The following is a 13,058-nucleotide window of genomic DNA, read 5'->3' on the forward strand; positions in this document are numbered from 1 at the left end:
AATTAATCCGGATATTACTAATCGTAGCCAGCAATATATTAATTGTAATAACCACGTTTTTTGTATAAACGTGATTGTACATAATGCAGTTCAATCATATTCATTTAACACTATTAATTAACAACTAAATTTTGTAATTATCAATTACAAGTAATAGTTAGTTTTTTCCCCTTTGTTTTTGGTTATTAATGTGAACTAAATGCTGACGAAAACGGTTATATGAACTAAGTCAAAAATAAATTATAAAAGTAGATAAAGACTAAAATATTTCAAAGCACTAATCTATGAAAACGATTCCGTTCTCCAAGGGGCCAAAATAATTAATAAATTATTTTATAGCATTTCTTTTTTTATAATATGAAAATAAAAAACTGAAAAATACTTTTTTTTACTGTCTAGTGTAAATATAATAAATTATGCAAATTAACATATCAATATTATATGCATAAGAATTTTGGAAAACATTAGTAATATCTGCAAATTGTGAATAACAGCCACAATTAATAATAAATGCGGTGATTATTAGTATAGAAGAAAAATAATTATGCATAAATTAACATGGCATTATTTACGGTTTGTTATTTTCAATTCCCAAATACAACAAGTAATTACAGACTATTATATATAACCATTGGTTATTAACAATAATTACAGGTTATAATTAATAAATAATTATTACTATGAATAATTGCTAAGCTGTGATAGCTCAGTGGTTAAGGTCCTAAACAGTCATTGTGAGGCATTGGGGTTCGCGTCTTAATGTCTCTTCGAACAGACGTTTCACCCAGCTTCACTGCTTACGATCACCCAGCTCAAGGCGATGGGTACCAACTTTTCTGGAAAGCAAAGGTGACATTGCAAAGGTGACATTGCAAAGGTGAAACATTGTTCCTAACGTGCCATTAGTCACAAAATTATGGAGCGAAATACTTAAGAAATGCCTTTTTATGAATGGTTATCATAAATGTTTTAGAAATTAGATAATTGTGATGAATTATCAAATATTATCCACTCCCCCCGTTTATTTATGTTAATATCATAATTTTTTTTATTAATTATGATGATGATTATTAATCTTGATAATCATCAAATAATCCCTCCAAATAATCCATCAAAACTCTAGCCCATACACTTTAGTCATTGAGTTAACCAGACGTAAAATAATCAGGTCTTCTTTTCATATTAGAAGATAGGTAAAAGAAAGACATCAGGTTATTACTTTTGTATTACAGAAAGTCGCAACACCAAATGTCACCTGTCAATTTCAGAAGCCTTCATATCGTCCAAAATAAATCGCTCGTGAAAAGAATAATGTTTTCTTTCATCCCCGAAACACCCACTATTAAAGTACAAGTTATTTCTTCTAGAAAAGACTTACTGCTACTATTTAATTCAAGCATAAAATTTTGATATCCATTACCATTTAGTTTAATGGAACTTTTAGAGTATGGTTAAAAATATCAGTTTTGGATTTTTATAAAAAGGAGGGAAAAAATAAAAAATGAAGGATTTTGGACTTAAAAGACTTTCCCATAACTTCAGTAATAAAAAAATTATGTATTATTATCATCATTCTTTTTCAATTATTTGCTTCTATAATAATTATAATAATAATAATAATAACGTGTGGGTTTTTTTACTCCTTAATCATTGGAAAAATAAATTTCTTCAAAAAAGTCTATATATTACCTAAAATATTGGTTAGTAAAGGTAAAAATAAAAAATAAAGGCATAAATAAAGGTAAAAGGTAAAATATTACATTAATTATAAGAAATCTCTTCAAAAGTTTTCGAGCTTTTTTTCAAAAAAAAAATGACTGTCGATTCGAAAAATCAATCATAGGAAAACAGAAATAAATAAATAGTTAGCTGGGATCTGCGTGAGGTATTAGAGGATTTTCTTCATCCATCTTTACAATTAGTTGCAAAGATTGACAATGGATAGCGCTCCTACGAAATATAATTATAAAACACGTTTAGTACACAATTTTAAAGTAAGCACTGTTTTAACTAACTTGGCGTAATCTGATAAAACTAAACTAACAGACTTCTGTACCAATATTTCAGTGTAAATGTTTCAACATGCAGCAAGAAGTATTATTATTATTATTTTGTCAACACAGCTATCTTTTATCGAACTTTTTAGCGAATTTTGAAACTTACTTTAAATTACGGAAATAGATTCTGAAACGTTATTTTACGCTCTATAAACATTTAGAAAATCCAGTTGGGAAAAGGTTTAAGGCAATATTTCTTTTTAAATGTTTTAGATACGTTTAAACATTCTTTACTTTTTCCTCGGCAGATGGTCTATTTCACGAGCATGATTTTTAAAGTTGTCACACGTTTTGACATCAGACACCCAGTCAGCCTAATCCTCATAAATTTCCTCTATTATTTTAGATCTAATATTAAAAATCCTCTAATATTTCAGAGGGCGGTTTGCGTGATGTGTAGGCTCTCTGGTTGAAGAATATTAATTTGACCAACGTTCTCTCTAAACAGAAAAAAAATGACCATTCGAAATGACCATTCGAAAACTCACTTTTTTACCTATCCAATTTAATATTCTTAGAGCAAAATTCCTTCGTAGATATATATTCTCTGGCAGAAATATTCTTTGAAACTAATTGGAAAGGTAGAGAGGTGAGTTTTTTAACTGTTATATCAGAAATTTTACTACCAAATTTTTCGTTCAGGGAGGACGCTTGTCAATTTAAGAATATACACGAAATAAGAAAACATCTCCCAACTCCATATTATAATGACTTAAAATATAAACAGCTTTTGAAAAAGATCTGTTTAAATGCCTTTTCTCTGAAGTTGTTGAATTCTAATAAAATTCTAATTTCATTTCAGTAATTTTTTTACATATGATTTTAATAAATTTGAATGGGCTACAGTTTTCTAAAGAATAGTTTCAGCCATGGTTCAGTATGCTTTGCTAACTTAATAAATTTCTGTCTGTGTGTCATGAGTTTTTAATCAGCCTGTGTTCTAAGTAGAATTATGGCCTCTGGTGATATTTTATTCCTTTTAAAGAGTTTGACGGAGCTAAATAGAACCTAGATTCTTGTTTAATCAACTTTTGAAAACGTTACTTTATTTAAAGAGTAATTAGATGAAAAAAAGGAATTTTTTATTAAAATTATGCTGTCTCATTCATTAACAAGTGAAATTTTAATTCAATCTCGAGGCATGTAAATTTAATTAAACTAGATTTTTACAGCAATTAAAACCTATTTCAAAGTTTATTCCATTTGTTTCTGGCAGCAAACGTCAAGACTAGTTTCACATAACTATGAAATTTAAATTATTCTTTCATAATTTAAAACTGTCATATATTAAAAAAGTTGTTTGCCAGAGAAATCTTCTGGCTAAAAGAATTATGAACCGATAAATTTGAAGCTTACTCTTAGTTTTTTTTTTATTAACGAATGAAATTAATTTAAATTCTTATTTAACATTCGATTATTTAAGTGAATTCACTTAAACCACAGTGAAAAAATATTTCACAGTATTTAACCAATGAAAAATCAGCCTGTGCCACCTGTTTGAAAAATAAAAACAGCCAAGTATTACACTGGAAATTTTTTTTTTTTTTTTTTTTTTGCATTAATGCAAATACTTGATCTTGTCTAATTCGGGTGTGGAGATTCGAAATCTAAAATTATTTTTGTTCCTAAAGCAACAGATTTTTTTAGATTACATTTTAAGTCTATTATTTGTCGAAATGCACAAGTTTAAAAACGTCATATATAACAGGGGATCGCATAAATGTTGTAACAAACTCCAAGGGTAGTTAAGGCACATAATTAGAATTAAAATTGCATAGACGCCCATGCCCGGAAATGTCATCGTACATGGCTGGGGCTGTTCCGTGTTATGACATGGTCAGAAACCCATAACGAGGCAATTCATGAGAGGGGAAATACCTCTAGTAGCATATGATGACACTTCTGGTCAGAGGTTCCGAGGAAATTTTTATCCTGATGATGTGCTCTAAATCCCTTAAAAGTTTGTCGTAACATTTATGTGACTCCCTGTTACTTATAACATTCTTAAACTAGCCTATTTTGGCAAAAAATAGGCAAAAAATGTCATTTAAGAAAATAATTGTATTTTGTCAGAGAGAAGCCGATTGCAGATTTGAAATCATCAGCAACACAAAAGTATCGCTGTTTTTAAAAATGTGTACCTCAGCTCAGATCGTAATCAGCGATACGGGAGTATCACTGATTAAGATCTGTAAAAAGAATTTTTGCAACATTAAAAAAAAAATTCGCCATCGTTTTCCATTATACACGTCTTATTTGATTTTCCACAGACTAGTGCTATGTTAGTTTACAAATATGTTTGAATATCTGCATGGATTTATTTTATTAGCTGCTCAGAAATTTTTGCGTTTTTATAACTCACTACTCAAAGTGTGCCAAGTAAAATTCTAATTGGAACCATTCTAGAAGAACCATTCAGAAATTTAATACTTGATTAAAAACTTAATCGCTTCAAAAATATACAAATCGGAAATAACAGTCGACATGTTTCAAGCGCTAAAAATAGGAGCTTATTTTCAAGACTTACTAGACGTTAATGTGATTTGATCTCGTCTTTCTTTTTTCATTTTTCGTTGGTAACTTTACGTTTCATACTTCAAATTACTTTTGTTTCTTCTCATTCACGTTTGGCAAGTCTTGACAAACATCAAGACTTGCGCCTATTTTTGAGCACTTAAAACATGTCGACTTAAGACATGTCGCAAACTGATTTGATCAAGCCAAAAGGGATTTGATCTCATCTTTCTTTTTCCATTTTTCGTTGGTAACTTTACGTTTTATACTTCAAATTACTTTTGTTTCTTCTTATTCACGTCTGGCAAGTCTTGACAGACGTCAAGACTTGCGCCTATTTTTGAGCACTTAAAACATGTCGACTTAAGACATGTCGCAAACTGATTTGATCAAGCCAAAAGGGATTTGATCTCATCTTTCTTTTTCCATTTTTCGTTGGTAACTTTACGTTTTATACTTCAAATTACTTTTGTTTCTTCTCATTCACGTCTGTCAAGTCTTGACAAACATCAAGACTTGCGCCTATTTTTGAGCACTTAAAACATGTCGACTTAAGACATGTCGCAAACTGATTTGATCAAGCCAAAAGGGATTTGATCTCATCTTTCTTTTTCCATTTTTCGTTGGTAACTTTACGTTTTATACTTCAAATTACTTTTGTTTCTTCTCATTCACGTCTGGCAAGTCTTGACAGACGTCAAGACTTGCACCTGTTTTTGAGCACTTAAAACGCATCGACTGTTATTTCCAATTTGTATATTTTTTAAGCGACTGAAGTTTTTAAGCAAGTAACATCTTACTACTACAGTTTCTTGGGATTATTTATTTATTGCTCAGAAATTTGTTTGTAAGACAATAAGATAAAATACTTAAATCTGTAGAAATGTTATAACTATTTAGCATAAATTTGGTAATAAAAGATCAGTAACTGAGTTGTTAGGAGTTTCCTTCGTGTTAATTAAGTTATAAAAGATGTTACGAAATTTTTCTTCCTAATTAAATTTTTACAAATGACGGAATCTACACATTAAGTGTCACATGCCCATCAAATTTTCTCTCTCAAATTTTGTTGTTTAGTAACACTGGAAAAAAATCTTAAAATGATGGAGCACTTTGTACTCCTATGCTATCACATTTTAGAGAATCATATCATTTTTGATTATCCATTTTACCTGGACGTCAGGGATAGGCTTTCGCCAAGGAACCATACCCAATAAGCCATTTTTGACTACTTCAGTCGATTCCGAAACAGGACTGCCTTGATTGAAATAGTTAAAAAGGCTTTAAAGCTTTAGATTTCGATCTAATAAGAAAGGACTGTAGAATGATGACTTGGCACTACCACCAGACAGGAAAGATTCTTCGAATGATGAAATAACCTGGTCCTAAGCTTGGATTCGTATTTAATTTTGCTTTTCTTTTTATCTTAAATATTTTTAATCTTTTTTTTTAACCTTGAATCTGTTTTCTTATTTTCCTTAACTTCCCCTTGCTTGTAAGCCATGAGCATAATTTGATTTGTTTTTAGATTTTATAACTTTGCATTTTGGTAGATTTAAATAAAATTTTAGAAAAACATATATATAAATTGCTGAGCTTTGCTACGTGAACAAGTTCTTAGTTTCAAATCTGAACTCACACTAACAGATTTCCCTGTAGAGTAAAAAAAACTGTATACAAATATATATATATATTTTTTTTTTGCTGTATGTCAGCTTTTCGTAACATAAACCATAGCGGGAGAATATCTTAATATTATCCTATGACTGCATCTCTATGTTGCTTCAAATAACGATTTTAATGAATACATTGCTTTATGGATGGTATATACAACAGCATGCCATATGAACCAAGTATATGCAACGACAGGCTTCCAAACACCGGAATGGACAATTTCAAATGTTACAGCTCATATTAGTTATTTATTTGTTTATATTTCTAAGTCCTTATTGTTTTTCTACTTGATATCATTCTAAACATTAAAAAAGTCAGAAAGGAACTGTTTGTATAGAAACAACTGCAATAGGTCGATAAAACTATTGAAAATTTTAAGCAATGGCATAAACTCTAGGTTTTGATGAGAAAATTAATCAGAAATTACCTGAAAACGAAAATTTTCGGAATTAGCAAGGGTGCCTCTCTTCTTTTTTCAATAAAAACGTCACTATTGTTAAATTTAATGCTGTAAACCATTCATAGCTTTTTTTTAAAAAAATCCTTAGACGACAAGCCTTATAAGTAATTTCGAAACTGAGTCAGAATAAATTCTCCAGTTGCTTAAGAATTGCGCAGCTAATCATACATTTCTATCTTTTCTCTTCTTTTCTTTTAATGGTTTTTCAAATCATCAATCATTTTTTGACACTCAAAAGGAATCTCCCGTACATGAATACTTCATACAAACGTTGACTTCTATAAAATAATTCAGATAACTTTCTGGAATTTCGCGATTGAATAGTAACCTAACAGGTACTGGCCTAAAACTTTTTTTATCAAGGTATATGATGTCATATTCTTATTTTTGTCGATGTTTTGCGGTGAGGAAAAGTGAATTTAAATCTTCGTGAACTGTTTCCTTGACAACGATCAGATTCTAGAGAAATTGATCGATTACAACGACCCGGGGAAAAACTATCTTACCTTAAAACGTTTCTATATTTGCATACTTCCTTTGCATTTTCCATCATAGCAATCAATCTTTTTCAATCTTTGATTGAACCATAGAGCCCTTTTTTCGTGTGTCAAAGTAATTGGTAGTTAGTTATCTAATCTTGTGATTTCATTTAAAAATCAAGGAGAGTGAGAACAATATATGGTCATTTTTCACAAAAATGACGATTAGATCGCCATCTGTTGCGTTTTGAGGATTATAAAGTTTCGGCAAATCAATAACGTGGAATGATCGGTTCTCCCTGAGAGTTATTACACAGTGAAAGCATTGCCTGACGAAATTCGTTTTTTTTCTCAAAATCAGCTTTCATGGACATTAACCGTTCTTCCTCCTTTAATAAAAGTTAATTGAATGTAGAATTTAGGGACACAAGGTTAAAAAAGGACATCCTGCGCCAAACACACGGATTTAATTCTTCCTCATTGATCTTCATTTGGTTTTGTCCTTATGTATTGGAGATCATGGCATTAAAATGGTTGCTGCGCTATGAGATCATATAAAGTTTGCTATTGTGGATGCAAAACAAATTTCAACTCAATGTGCAATTTAACAAAAGAAGTTTAGATGAAATAAAGGATGTTTAATTCAGGAATATATTTTACTTTGCATGGTTTTATGAGGTATATTAGAAGAAATTATGCTACTGTTCTGCAAAGGGCATTGTACTTAGAGTCAACTAACTTTCATGATGTACGTTCAGAGCTTTCCTTTTAAATAACGAAGTCCATATGCATTTGTCAAATTGTATTTTATGTGATTTTTATGTCAATTAAAAAAACATTTAAGAATGATATTTAACAAATTAAAAGCAAGTTGTATATTCGTGTGCTGACATCTAAATCTAAGGGTTGCTAAGGGCCTATCAATGACTTACAACTCTTACGCACTTCACATGCATATAAAAACTCCAATATTTCAAACTTCAATAAGTTTCTTAGTAATTTTTATTAATATGAAATGTATCCGAAACTAATGAGTCAATTTTTTTTTAAATTTAGAACTAATCGTGCCGTATAAATACAAAAGATTGCCTGTAAGGGCCCATCACAAAGAATTTTTGATGAATGTTTGAATCAATCCATAAACTTTATCAGAGGTCGTAAAACGTCACTCAATTATAAAAATTCATTCTTTTTTTTTACTATTTATTGCATTGGTATAAGTATTAAACTTGGGTTCAAGTAACCAAACATAAACGCAGTTTGAACTCAATAATATTTATATGTATACTACAATATTTATATTTATGTTCCTGTAGTAATTGTAGAAGCCATTACCATTGCTACAGGAAGGAATGCAAATGCTAGAATGATGTTTATTAAGGCAGGCATTGTGGCATGATTCAAGTGATTAAATTTAAGGGGGCATTATGGCGTATAGATCCTGACATGGCAGTAGCCAAACACGTGACGACAATAAAATTTTTCTCCCTGAAAAAGAGCTAAATAAAAATAGTATAGCGTTTTTGAGAATCCCAGTCAATACAGCTTCCAATAGTGATTATTAATTGATAGTGTGACTGAATCTTTTTAATTCTTCAGAGATCAAAAAAGCGTATTGAGCGGAGAAATAGTCAGACTTGTTCAATAGAAAATGGTAAGGACAGTTTGGAAAACATATGGCCGTATATTGCCTGCTGAAAAATATTGTTTGAGAGGTCCCGAAGATAAGGAAAAGCCAAAATTTTTAACATTTTTACAATTGACATTGTTAAGAGTGAGGCAAACAAACGTGATCAAGACATTTTTCCAATTTACCCCATAGTAAAAATCATGCGTCTTTCATTTTTCAACAAATGGGACATTCCCCCCTCATTATCAGACATACATTCATGATTTTTTAAACAACGAGCTTCCTCGTTGTTGGATTGGATACGGATCAGACGACGACAATCATTTTATTTCATAGACACTACCCTCTTTAGACTTTACTCTCTGTGAATTTCTTACGGGGTTACGTAATAGATTAGCGCTGACGTCCCCTATGCCACGTGATTCATCAGAGTTACAACGAAGGATCACAACCACATTCGCAAAAATTTATCGTTACATGTTACAGCTAGTGTGGAGAGAATCCGACTTCAGACTTAAATTTAAAGCCGTATCGACAAAGGTGCACACATTAAAAGTTTGTGACAAAAACAATTGTGATGTTTCTTTATCAGGTAAAGTGAAATTTGTTGACTTAATGGCAATATTTTGTTTGTCTTCGAAGCCCCGGAGAGAATTGTGATGCATCCTATATGAAAGACAGCTCTCACTATATGCAAAAAGTTTGCAGATGCGATTCGGACATGCGAACAACATCGTGATTTAGAAAAGTCTTAGCGAGTAAGTATATTTTATTATTCAGGTTCTCATTCGCATCTCAAAATTCACTTACGCTATTTTTTCGCAGCTAGTGAGAATTGTTTTAAGGATAACGTGCCGGCATTCCTAAGTCCAGGTTGAATACTTATCGCATCATTGATTACACTCCTGCAATGTAGTTCCAAGGTAACAGCCAGACGCATGATCGCCACGTCGATAGTCCCTATAGCAGCTTAAGTCGTCGAACTGTTAGCAACGAAACTTTCTGTCTTGAAAATGGCATCATTTTTTCCATGACGTGGCTGTGCAGCACCTTGTGGAACTTGATTGTAAGTGTTAACTACTATCGACAGTGGCATTCGATCTTTAGTAGTAAGGGGTAGCTGAAATCCAAAGCGGCGTCTCATAAGACCACGCTGAACTAATCAATTCCGTATTCTTTGAACAGTTTTTGAATCTCGGCCGACGCGAGCAACAATATTTCGGCACAATTAACAATTCTTTCTTGATCAAAGTCAGGCATAAATTAATATAGGTATTTCTGCTTTTTACATTATGTTTCGCAATAACTTTTTCAGTTGAAAATGCAACTTTCTGTCAAACTTCTGATTTTATATAAATTGTACAAGGGGTGATCAAATGAAAAGGTACGAAACGACGTAAAAACGTAACAATTAAATATTTGCATATTCCGCTATGGGAGAACGTAGCGAGACATCTCGGGATGCGATTGGAGTCTCTGACTGGGATCGGAGCATGCGCTGGTGCCCGCATGAGCAGGAGAGAGCATAGGCTCTTATCAAAAGCGGCGTCCAAATGATGCGGCTGTCCGTATGAGGACAGGATGGCGTTCGCGTTGCAAAATTTGACGATTGAGGAGCAGCGAGGTGTTATCCGATTTCCTCGAGCACAGAAAAACCATTACCTTCGATGTGTACTGTGAGACACTCTAACGCCTACGCAGGTCCATCAAGAACAAAAGACCGGGGCTGCTCACGTAGGGTGTGGTTCTGCTCCACGATAACGCGCGTCCACACGTCTCCAGACTCACACATATGGAACTGGCCAAGTTCAAGTGGGAGACGTTGGACCATCTGGACTAGTCGCCCTGCGATTTCCATGTGTTTGGTCCACTGAAGGAACACCTGAAAGGGAAGCTCTTCAACCCGGACGACATACTCAAGGACGCTGTGAAGGACTGGGTCTCGTCAAGACCCCAGGAATTCTGGGAACAAGGAATCCTGCGGCTTGTTCATCAGTGGGATCACTGTGCACAGGCCTATGGTGTATATTTTGAATTAAGTCTACATTTGTACCCACCGTGTCGTTTCGTACCTTTTCATTTGATCACCCCTTGTAGGTATTGCTACGGCAGTATATTCCATAAATAAGCTGAATATCTTATCATTTACATATTATGCAATATGCTTCACTGTTTGTTATGCAAAGTTCAAGTATGTGGATTGCCGCCTCCCAAATGTAACAATTTTAATGATCAATAGTTACTCATTAAATAAAAAAAATAATATAATAACTGTCTCCATCTGAAAACATAAATGTTTTAGTAGAAGAAAAATTAGATATGAGGACCAGCATATATATTTAATATTCAAAAGAAATTCAGTCAAAGTCTTAAAAAAAATGAGTTCTGAAGAACTTGGTTACTTATACTGATTTACAGTAGGTAAAATCTGAGTTTTATTCTGGTTAACTTTAGCATGCATGTAAACACGCACCGTTATATTAACAATACTTTACTCGAAGTTGTATTTTTGCACTATTGTATATGGTTGATACTTAAATAAGAATAAAAACTGGACCTGATTAGAATTTTTCAAGCTCTCTCGAAAATCCTTATATATTTATTCAACTAAAACCAGAATTAGCCCCTTTATTTTTTTTATTCAAAATAGTTCCCTAACAGTTCTTGTAGACATTTCATCGCCAAACAAAGAATCAGCATCCAGATTTAAATAAACGAACAAGTTTTTCAGAAAGTATTAAAGTAATTTTATTTTCTATAGAACTCTTTTTATAAAAAAAAACACACCGAAGAAAATAATTCTTACACAAATAGATTGAGCGCTTTTTCCTCCCACGCTTTCATTGTGTACCGATAGAATTGGTAAATCGGTAAAGAGCGGGTTTAAAAGGCGGACGATATTTCTTTCGTCTTCTTCAACAGTTATGCAAATACCTCGTTCTATTAGTAGGCGAAATCTTTTGGCAGCATTAATGGGAGGGATTAAAGAAAACGGGGCATTTTGCTCATGTTACTGGTTTTAAGGATTAAATCGAGGACAGGGAATATTGTGTGAATTAGGGAAAAATCGTGAGAGATACACAATAAAGAAGATGATTAAGAAAATCCTTTGTAAGCCCATCTTCTTTTGTCATGGTGTATTTTGTTAGCACTTTGGATCGCAGGGAAGGGAAATTCTTATCGCAACTGTGTGGGAATACTGGCATTTGTTGACTAAACGAAGGGGAAAAAAAGCTTTTTCGTCTGAAAGAATAGATTTTGTTATTCGGTTGAATTTATTTAAGTTAAAACTGAATGGTTAAAATAGTTAAGTAAAATATAATGCAAATTTTAATTATGTTAGAAAAGAATTTTGAAGCGAATTGAATTAATTAGAGTTCTTGATTTTTTATCCAATTTAATTACTTTTTCTTTGCTTTTGAAGTATAAATGTAAAGATATATTAAAGCATAACGTATAGATAAATTATTTATTCCAGTTAGTTCATTTTTATACACTGTTGAGTTAAATTAATTTTTTTATTCTTTTACTCTTTTTATGTGACTGATCATTTGAATGGTATGGTAAGAATTAAAGATGATTTAGAATTCCCTCTTGGAAATATAAATTGGCCCCCACTTTCATTTCGAGTTCACTAGATATTGCCATGTTGCTTTTGAGCCTAAAAAAAGCCTGTCTTCAAACCAAAATTTGTCAAAAAAAATTTTTTACATAAAAATTACAAATAAGGCTAAGACTTGTAGAGTTAAAAGATACAAGATACGTTGTTTAATATTACCTATATTTGGAAAGCTGTTAGAATACTAATAAAAACAGAGCACTCAATTTAGTTTATCGATTACGATCAGTGTTTGAAATTAGACATTCTAGAAACCTAGTTATTTTATGGAATGCATAAAATGAAAACACAAAGTTGAAAATGAGCTGCATTTAAATATGTCTGCGAAATTGTGTACCGAGCAGTTCAGGATTAACAGTTAAAGATGTCCAAGATGATAACACAGTAAAGTTTCTTTTCCAAAAAAATTAGACAACAACCATTTTGCCAATGGGTAACCAGCGGTAATCACAATTTTCTTCGTTTTGTAGTGATTCGTACTTATTTATTATTTTATTTTGATGGAATGAACTTTTAAAAGCGTATTTTGCTCGATCTAATAAAGTAAAGCTATTGATTATTTACTTTTCCTCCGTATGATATTATAGTATCAGTACCGGTATTTAGTTAATATATTTAATACTTC

This window comes from Parasteatoda tepidariorum, chromosome 3 (assembly GCF_982258835.1).
Source record: "Parasteatoda tepidariorum strain Cologne lab strain chromosome 3, Ptep-v5.0, whole genome shotgun sequence".
Taxonomy (NCBI): Eukaryota; Metazoa; Arthropoda; class Arachnida; order Araneae; family Theridiidae; genus Parasteatoda; species Parasteatoda tepidariorum.